The sequence below is a fragment of the Triturus cristatus genome, chromosome 3_2 (genome assembly GCF_964204655.1).
Source record: "Triturus cristatus chromosome 3_2, aTriCri1.1, whole genome shotgun sequence".
Classification (NCBI taxonomy): domain Eukaryota; kingdom Metazoa; phylum Chordata; class Amphibia; order Caudata; family Salamandridae; genus Triturus; species Triturus cristatus.
Genome location: NC_140584.1, coordinates 315956058 through 315966264, shown reverse-complemented (window position 1 = coordinate 315966264; position 10207 = coordinate 315956058). Strand labels below are relative to the sequence as shown.

Genomic DNA, 10207 nt, shown 5'->3' with positions numbered 1-10207 from the left:
ATTTCCGTGTCTCCTTCGAGTTCTCACCTATTATAGATATGTTCTGCTTGGTTGCCTATGACAGAGACCACACAGTTACTAGTTCCAGGGTGCTTGGTTTCTAGCGGGCTAGGGCTGTATTCCTCATCTTGGGTAGTAACCTCCCGAGTTATAATGGCTGACCCTTAGATTGGGAGCAGTACTGGTTGGCGATAGTGGGGTATACCCTTTATTCCTCTACATAGAAGGAAGCGTTCTCCTCACAACCTGGGTAAATTCAGTGGGGTCATGCCAATATTGAACCTGCACCCTGTGTGTTTTTGTACCAAAACTGCTTCCTCTTGCTACTGGGAGGTGTGTATGACTTAGTCCAAGCAGACCCTATGAGTCTGGAACCTGGAATTCCAAGAAACATAGCAAGCTCAGACAGGTGATCAGTGATGTTTAATGGGGGCAACGCCAGACACAAGAGGAAATGTACATATGTTGTAAATTATGTATTCCAACTTTTGAAGTTTGGATGTTACGTCAGTTTAGGCCATGTGACGTGTGAAATACAGACTGTAACAAATGTTTAACACTACACACTATTTGGCTCCTGAAAATACTTCACCATCTAGAAATGATTTAACACTGCCCCACTAATTATTTAATTGATCCCAGTGGGATCAGTATTGTATTGTAGTTGCATGGAATATGAACTCTGCAGCCAATTGTAATTGTCCTTTTGTGGACAGAGTAATGAGTGCTTGCTTGTTTGCTAATCCACTGTAATGCGTTTACTTTTCTTCTTTGTGCTCCATTTAAGGGGCTTCTTGAACGTGGCCCCCGTTCAAAAATGCCCTTCACATTGATACTTTCATCATTGCTTCGATACTTGAAATTAAGGGAGGGTTGTTGGGTGCTTCAAAAGATCCCTTTTATTGTGAAAGGAAATGAGTATAAGTGCTGCTTGGTGAATTGTCTGGCCTTTGCGCATGGTTGAAAGGGTTGGCAGTGCTGCACCTGCCCTTTTTGTGCCATAAATCACTGGGGCATGTGTCAATGTCTGCATGTGAATATTCTTGTTTCAGGAACAAACCTTACACCCAATGGTATATTGGTTTCTTTTTGCGCGTGTAGGAAGTCAGCAGAACAAGCGATAGACAGTTTTGCATCATTGTCTTTGTTAGAACAGATTCACAATTGTGTTATTAACCTTCCTGCTTTCTCAAATTTGCTTGAAAATGCACTGTGTGCCCACTCTTTTTTCAAAATGTTCTTGGGTGGGAACCCCCAAACCCCCCTTAGGTGGTTCGGGCTCGCTCGCTACAGTGTTGTACGTCAATTGGACTACGCCCACCACTTTCAAATGTCTGCTTACATTCCTGTTGCTCAAACTGCAGTGATCAGTTTCTGTTATGGGGCGCTGCCCCGGCGCCCCTATGGACCAGCCGCCCCTGCGGAATTCCACCAACAAGTAGGCGAAACATAACCGTAGCTCAAGACAGACACCTCTCGACTACCTCTATGAGCCCCAAGCTGTCCTACCACCATCAGTGAACTGTGATGGTTATGTGTTTATTGCTTTCACAGTCTTCACTCGTACTGGTGTTGTCTTCAATGTATGTAGCCTGCCACCATGTACTCCTTGTCATGCAACCACCAACCAACTTGCGTTTTAGTATTACATTTTTTCTTGTAAAGTGCACTTTAGTCTGGAGATCTAGCAGCGTTAGATCACAAGTATGTACAAGGGGGCTCATTTATGAGCCCCTGCGTCACTTTTGAGCCACCGGTGCGTCACTTTTTGTGACGCACCAGTGGCGTAAAACATGCGCCATGATGCGCCATATTTACAAAGTGACGCATCTACCGAGATGCGTCACTTTGTAAACCCCTGCGCTACATTATACCTGCGTCAGGTATAATGTATGCAAGGTGGGCGTTCCCATGCATCGTAGAACTGACGCAGTGAAATCTACGAGATTTCACTGCGCCACTTCTAGGGTGCAAATGCGTCAATATCTTGCGCCTGCCTTACAGCAGGCGTAAGACTGACGCAGGCCCTTTCACATGGGGCTTGCCCCATGTGAAAGGACACATTGCTGGAGTTGCGTCACTTATGTGACACACTCCAGCAATTCGTCACTTTTGCGCCTACAGATACGTCAGAAATACTGACGTATCTGTGACTCCTTGCGACATGATGCGTCATACTGTAAATATGACGCATCATTGGAGTCGCAGGGAGGGCGCAGTGAAAAGTGACGCATCACTGTTTTCACGCAGTGATGCGTCACTTTTCATAAATGAGGCCCAAGGTTCGGATAACAGGCGCAGACTATGCTGACACTAATATTCAGCATTTCCAACCGGCAAGTGCTGTGGAAGAGTCGGGCACATACCTCGCTCTGCAGCGGCAGATTTACAACTGCCACGTTCATTCTTTCAGAGCATTTTACTGGTGTGCACTTCACCTCTGGAGTCCGGTATACGTCTTGCACACCATAGCTATGTCACAAAAAGAGATTTCGGTGTTTTCCGTGCATAAAATGCAGCGTAATCAAGTTGTTTTTGGTGTGTGCAATAGTTCATTTTTTAAAATATGCATTCACTAATAACTGACAGTCCTGTAGCATCTGTCATTTGAGACTAGAGGTCTCCAGTTCCCTGAAGCTACCATTAGATGGTATGCGGAATATGAGAGAGTATGTGAATCCAAGATGGCTGAACGGGTCTAACCAGTCTCTCTCTCGTGGAGGTCAAGGGTAGGTACATTTAGGAGATGTCCTGAGGGGCGTGGCCAGCAGCTAGGCTCTGGTCTTTTAAAATACCTACAAGCTGCATTTCTGGCATTGAGAGGAACTGAACAGACCGAAAGGCAGGTAAGACAAGAGTCAGGAAGGGCATTGGGGAGCAGAAGTGGGCAAGCATGAAAATTCACAGGGAGAGCCGAACCCAGGGGCCTGGGTTATTCTCTAAGAGCCAAAGCCATGTATTTCTTAGCTCTCTGGTATTTGTTTCTATGACTATTATATTAGTAGATGCAAATTGTTTTGGAAAATTTACTGTCGCGAGGGATGCCTAGAGAATTTTGAGTGGAAATTGCTGGAGAAGTAGCATGAAGTCTTGAATCAGCACGTGATTTTTTAAAAATAATTTTTTATTGTATTTTATTTTTTTGGAATGTACAATGTGTGTGTTTTTGAGACTGTGAGCTTGGTTTATTTTTTAAGATTATGCATCAAAAGCTATCATTTGTTGGCGATATGGAAAACCTGGACCTTTTTCATAAATGACTCCCGTGGATATGCTAGCATCATGAAGAGGGGTGAAAGAATGGGTTCAAACTTTAGTTTTCGAATTTCCTAAACAGTTTAAGCTTGTATGGTTCCAGCAGTGAATGTCATGTTACAAATTCCCAGATGCTACTGTGCAAGATGCGTGCTGAACTGAAAATACATTAGCATAACATTATATTATGACTCATTTACAGGTGCAAAGGAACATATTCACCCTAAATGTCGCAGGAGTCTCTAGTGATATGTCTTTGGGTGTTAAGAGTGTAACATTTTAGAACATCAGCAGAGAACAGCCTGGCACTCCCAGTAAACGGAAGAAGGTACAAACATGCAAACTATCAAACCATTCAAAACGAAATGATTGTTATATTCCATATAGGTACCCAAATATAGGCTCAGGAAACATCGTAACCTTTCACCTATACTCTCCCCTACATTACACACAACCGTTCTAGGGGACTGACCTTTTACTTATATATGACACTGCACACAGAACGCAGGATTTTCCCTGGTAAAAGCCTCATACATTATGCATGAGGATTCTTGGAAAGTCAGCAGGACTACCATCTCCTGCATAATAACTATGTATAACGTTCATTCCTGACGTCATCCTACATCAGAGAAGTGGCACAGCAAGGTAGAACCCCCGGAGAGACTTTTGGGTATATACACATCACATCTTGCAGAGACCAGGAGCAGAGAACTAGGATTTCGGTGTTTTCCATGCATAAAATACAGCGTAATCAAGTTTTTTTTGGTGTGTGCAATAGTTCATTTTTTAAAATATGCATTCACTAATAACTGACAGTCCTGTAGCATCTGTCATTTGAGACTAGAGGTCTCCAGTTCCCTGAAGCTACCATTAGATGGTATGCGGAATATGAGAGAGTATGTGGATCCAAGATGGCTGAACGGGTCTAACCAGTCTCTCTCTCGTGGAGGTCAAGGGAAGGTACATTTAGGAGATGTCCTGAGGGGCGTGGCCAGCAGCTAGGCTCTGGTCTTTTAAAATACCTACAAGCTGCATTTCTGGCATTGAGAGGAACTGAACAGACCGAAAGGCAGGTAAGACAAGAGTCAGGAAGGGCATTGGGGAGCAGAAGTGGGCAAGCATGAAAATTCACAGGGAGAGTCGAACCCAGGGGCCTGGGTTATTCTGTAAGAGTCAAAGCCATGTATTTCTTAGCTCTCTGGTATTTGTTTCTATGACTATTATATTAGTAGATGCAAATTGTTTTGGAAAATTAACTGCGCGAGGGATGCCTAGAGAATTTTGAGTGGAAATTGCTGGAGAAGTAGCATGAAGTCTTGAATCAGCACGTGATTTTTTAAAAATAATTTTTAATTGTATTTTATTTTTTTGGAATGTACAATGTGTGTGTTTTTGAGACTGTGAGCTTGGTTTATTTTTTAAGATTATGCATCAAAAGCTATCATTTGTTGGCGATATGGAAAACCTGGACCTTTTTCATAAATGACTCCCGTGGATATGCTAGCATCATGAAGAGGGGTGAAAGAATGGGTTCAAACTTTAGTTTTCGAATTTCCTAAACAGTTTAAGCTTGTATGGTTCCAGCAGTGAATGTCATGTTACAAATTCCCAGATGCTACTGTGCAAGATGCGTGCTGAACTGAAAATACATTAGTATAACATTATATTATGACTCATATACAGGTGCAAAGGAGCATATTCACCCTAAATGTCGCAGGAGTCTCTAGTGATATGTCTTTGGGTGTTAAGAGTGTAACATTTTAGAACATCAGCAGAGAACAGCCTGGCACTCCCAGTAAACGGAAGAAGGTACAAACATGCAAACTATCAAACCATTCAAAACGAAATGATTGTTATATTCCATATAGGTACCCAAATATAGGCTCAGGAAACATCGTAACCTTTCTGGCATTAAGACAAGTGGCACAGCAAGGTAGAACCCCCGGAGAGACCTTTGGGTATATACACATCACATCTTGCTGAAACCAGGAGCAGAGAACTAGGACTTCCATGCCGACACACTGAAATGAGACGCTGAGGCTCCTGCATGCAGATACTCCAGCTCGCAGTGGTCAAACATCCCTTGCTGGGTGTCCAACTCGAGATCAAGACGGGGTCCCACAGTCTCTCACTTCAGGTAATGGGGTTGACTTTATCCTAGAGGGATTTTTCGCTTAACACCTACACACATGCTAGGTACACTTAGGTACATCTAGTTAGGTTTACATCATAGGAGTACGGAATTTACTGTCATGTATTTTACCCACCTGCTTGTATTCATGATTTTAGCATAATGGTAGAAACCTACCATCCTTTTACTTTCCTAGTGCTTCTAATCATTTATATCTGTTTCTGTCTAGTGGTTGTTTCAGCATACCTATATTACACTAGAATGATGACTGTTTAATAAATGTTTATTGAGAAACTTCCACATCGGTTATTCTGTGTATCTCTCTGAAAGGAAGTAAGCACGAGTGACTGAGCAAAAAGTATTGCACTGTTTCCACCGTCCTGAGAGATCAGGGTTGTCATGATCGATGGTTGCCAAGAACTATTCTCTCCTTGGTAAGAGGAGTTTGTAGTGACACTGTGAGCTAGCTGGCATCAGTAGCGGCTCATGGAGGGGGTGCCGTAGGGCAATAGGTGGGGCGGGGGAGGGGCAGAGTGGGGGTAGCAAACTCCGGCTCACGGCTGACCGGAGTAATGTAAATAAATAACTAAATAAAATTAATTTCATTGCAAGCGCTGAAAAGCATTTGACGTATCAGCGCGCACATTGAAATTTGTTTTATTTATTTATGTACATTACTCTGGTCGGCTGTGAGCCTGAGCTTACTACCCCCCACCCTGCACCTCCCCCGCCCCGCCCCCGCCCCATGGCACTCCCTCCATTAGCCGCTACTGTCTGGCATACAGGCTAACATACCCGGTAGGTGTGCTTCGAATCAGTCTGCCACTATTTCTACAGATTATGTTGCCTAAACGCGCAGATCCTATATAGGTTTTATAGGAACTACACGACATGATAGAAGGTAGAATTTCTGGTGGTAGTCTCACCACTTTGGGTCTGATTTAGTGGTTGGAGCATGGCTTACTCCATTGCAAATGTGATGGATATTCTGTCCACTTTTTGATAACTTGCGATAAATTAAATTGCAATTTTAGTAAAGTGGACGGGGTAACACATCTGCCAAACTCCAAATCAGGCAATTATAGTGAAGGACTTTGAAGCTTTGGCTCACAATGATCCGGTGCCTGGTTTAGAGCGTTGTGACCGGTCCACCGCACTCAGCACAAAGTTCAAGGGGGGCTGAATTTTTAAATATCTGCGGGATTAAAAGCACCTTCTGCAGACTTCCTTGTGTAAGATATACAAAAAACAACTCAATGCGCCCACCAGGACTCGGATATATTTATAGTAACAGAACAATGGTCCCACAGGTCTTTTTATTCTAAGAAATGAAGACCATTGTATAGCAATCAGCAGTATCCAGGATTACTTCAATCATTCAATAACCTTAATGAGTGCAGTACATGGGCCTTCTTTGTAATCCATTCATTGTTTGTATTCATATATGCATTTTATCATCATCTCGGTACAAAAAACTAAATTGTTTCCCAGTGATAAAGGTGCAGATAATAATAATCCACATTTGTAAAGCTCGAACAATCACCCGTAAGGGTCTCTAGGCGCTGGGGGCCGTCGGGAAGATTAAGCAAGCTATTGCCCAGAGTCACATGGTGCTGGGCTAATCTGCCGCCGGCGCTGGGGATCGAACCGGGATCCTCCAGATTCCGGAGTCAGTCGCCCTGGCCGCTGCGCCACACCTCTTTCCAGATGATGCAATGTGTGAAGGTGCACAAAATAACTATGTACAAATAACAAAAATTGGCAAAGCCAATAAGTCACTCTTATGCAAGACCTGTTGGCTTTGTCAATGTTTTTTTAGCCATGTTGCACAGCAGTACAGCTGCTGTGCAACAAGGATGAAAGAAAGAATATAAAAGAACTATAACGTGGTCAACACTGGCCGTATCATATTACTGTTTTTAACTACCAACCATATACAGCAGCAGCTGTGAAAAATGTCTGAAAGATATTTAGAAACAGTATGATGCAGCAGAGCTTCCCACCACAGCATTTAAAAAAAAAACTCTCAGTGATGTTACAAAGCAGCTGCTGTACAATATGGCTGAAAGTTAAAAATGACACTGTCAGCATTGACTGAGTCTTAGCTCTTTTATTGTCCTTGCTGTCAGCCATGTTGCACAATATCTGTGATCCTGGCTAAAAAACATTGAGAAATCAAATAGATCTCACATTGGTAAGATCGGTTGGCTTTGCCAATGCTGGCTTCTCACTGGCTCGGCAACATCTCAATGACACTTTGCAGTGCCAAAGGCCCCACTAGGGTACTTGCCACTCTGATAAGAGCTGGTGAGATATTTCCACTGATTGAGGTGACTGCAGCTTCTGGGAGTTTATTTTATAAACAAACCTCCATGCTTTCATGGGTTCACATAACAAGGCTGTAGAACACTATTTTTGAGGACTGTGCTTTAATTTTCTGACCAAAGGTGGGATGGAATTCATATGAGAGGAGTTGGCCTAATGGCTAAGGCGGTTGACCTCAAATCTGGGGAACAGGGTTCGAGTCTAGGCAAGGACCAGGATTCTGGCCAAATCACTTAATCTCCCTGTGCCTAAAAAAATGAATGTGTCCTCATGTAACACAACTGGTGCTCAGGTAAAGCGCTCTGATACCCAATACCTTCGGGTCAAGTTTGAGCCATATAAAACTCTGTAAAAAAAATATATATATGTAAACAGGCTTACTCTCAGGCTGCTCAGTCCTAATTCGTACCACACACACCCTCATATTTAAAACAAGCAGGGACGACGACGTTGGTTCAACATCCTGTGATTCTGTGCAACACACTTAATCTCCCCGAGCCAAAAATTAATGTGAATTTGTGTAATGTAACTTGTGCTGGTCAGGTCGAGTTTGCGCTATATAAAAATGTCCCAAAAATATGAAATAATACCTCAATCAGAGTGTGAGCAGCGAACCTATACTAATTAAGTCAACCCAATTTGTATTTGGTCCATAGACCACAGAAAGAAAAGGAAGTGACCAGTGGCAGTTGCCTCTTTACGGGGATGGGGGGGCGGGATGGGGGAGGCATGATATAAAAATTTAAAATTGACTTACCTTCTTCGCTGCCACTGCATGTCTCTCCTGTCGTCCTCGCGGAGCACAAGAATCTCCCAATTTCCCGGACTCTACCATCCAATAACGATGCTGCAGCGTCGTGATTGGTCTGAGCGGCCGCTCAGACAGTAACTGGAAATCTGGGCATGTCAAGTGCACATGACTGTTTGGACAGCCCCAGAGGGCTGACCAAACGGTCATGCTCACTTAGGGAGGGGGTGTAAACCACTCCTGCTCCCTCTGACATGGGTGAGCCCAGCCCCGCCTGACCTGACTGGATTTGGAGTCCCGAAATGAAAAATAAAATGATAAGAACTTCTTGTTATTTTTTTTTAAACAAACTTTATTGCAGCTTTATTACGACATGACAGTAAGCACCACAGTGACTAATGCGAGATGGGCCGTGCCTAAATAAACCATGTCCTCTAGAGCCCCTGTCAAGGCCACCCGATCAAACTCTGTTACATCGATATCCCTCTACCATCCCCATCATAAGACAGGGTCGTTCCTTGAACCCCCCATGCTGATATCTCATCCTGCACCTACAATATCAAAGGCACCTGGAAGGAGCCTCACTCCCCCTACCCCTATTCCCCCCCTTGGTCCTGCAAACCCGCCCCTTCATCAGCAGTGTCAGGTTAGGCACGGCCTATAGTCCCATCCGGAGTATCCAGTTCAAAAGTGTCCTACGATGCAAGCCTCCGCAACAAGTAATAAGTTAACAAAACCCCCTCTGCCCACCCCAGACCCTCCAACTCCCCCCCCCACTGTCAGACATGTCGCTCCATCCACTATCTTTCAATATTACTGATGAGCCCCGCTGATTGGACCACTGGTATCGCACTGTCAGGGGACAAATGAATGGTAGTTGCCACTCAAACCCCGCTACCCTCCAGCCCTGCCGCCCGCTCAGGAAGGGCGGGTCGGCCATGCGTGTGTTCTAGTGGTGTCGTGAAGGAGATCAGTCAGTGTCAGCTGCCGGTGTCTTAAGCAGGTACACCAACACCACCCACGCTCTGGCTGCAGTCAACATTTTGTCATTATCGGCTCTCTGGGCCATTTAAAGTCTGAGAGTCCCCTCGCAGACGGCCCACTTTGTAATTCTCGCAGCCAATGCGCAGCGATAGGCGCCGTGGCCGCTTTCCAATGACTGGTGATTTCTCGCTTAGCTAGGACTACTCTCAAGTCAATAAATGTACTAGTCACCTTGTTACGGGCAGTGTGGGGAAACCAGTGAAGTAAGCAAAACCCCGGGGTCTGATCAATGCTCCTATCCGTTACATCGCCCAGTTTAGCCGTTACCTCCCCCCAATACTCATGCAACAATGGGCACTCCCAAAACATTCAGCATTTTCTAATTTGCAGCGGGGGCAGGCAGTGCGGGATCCAAACAATTCGTTAATTTTGTGCAGGTGAGGTACGCCCTATGGAAGACATAAAACTGTATCAGCTGAAATCTCGCATTTCTAGAGCATTTCCACACCCGCTCCATCAGATCCTCCCACGGTCTCTCCTCAATAGGCATCCCAAGGTCCGCCTCCCATTTGGTCCGTAACCTCTCCAAAGGGGACCTAAGCTCCTGAGTAAGACGCCTGTATAGGCAGGTTACCGCTTTAATCGTCCCTGCTGCATATACCACATATTGACAGGGGAGAGAGGTCGGGGGCTCCTCCATCCCCCTCTTCCAGTGCTTCCGGATAGCTGCTGTCACGGCAGCATGTAAAAGAAAGTCCTGGCAG

At 44.7% G+C, this 10207-nt stretch overlaps 1 protein-coding gene across 4 annotated transcripts in view; it reads left to right on the top strand.

Moving 5' to 3' along the window:
- The first annotated feature begins 4246 nt into the window (after positions 1–4246).
- The window catches only part of LOC146857260 (uromodulin-like), a 389869-nt gene continuing 383908 nt past the window's right edge, over positions 4247–10207 (top strand). For 2 of the 4 annotated variants that reach the window (XM_085647771.1, XM_085647766.1), the window contains exon 1: positions 4247–4328. The gene's annotated coding sequence lies outside the window, so the exon portion shown is untranslated. Of the gene's footprint in view, positions 4329–4968; positions 5065–5197; positions 5393–10207 lie in introns of those variants that run through there. The other 2 variants (XM_085647769.1, XM_085647768.1) reach the window with 2 other exon arrangements.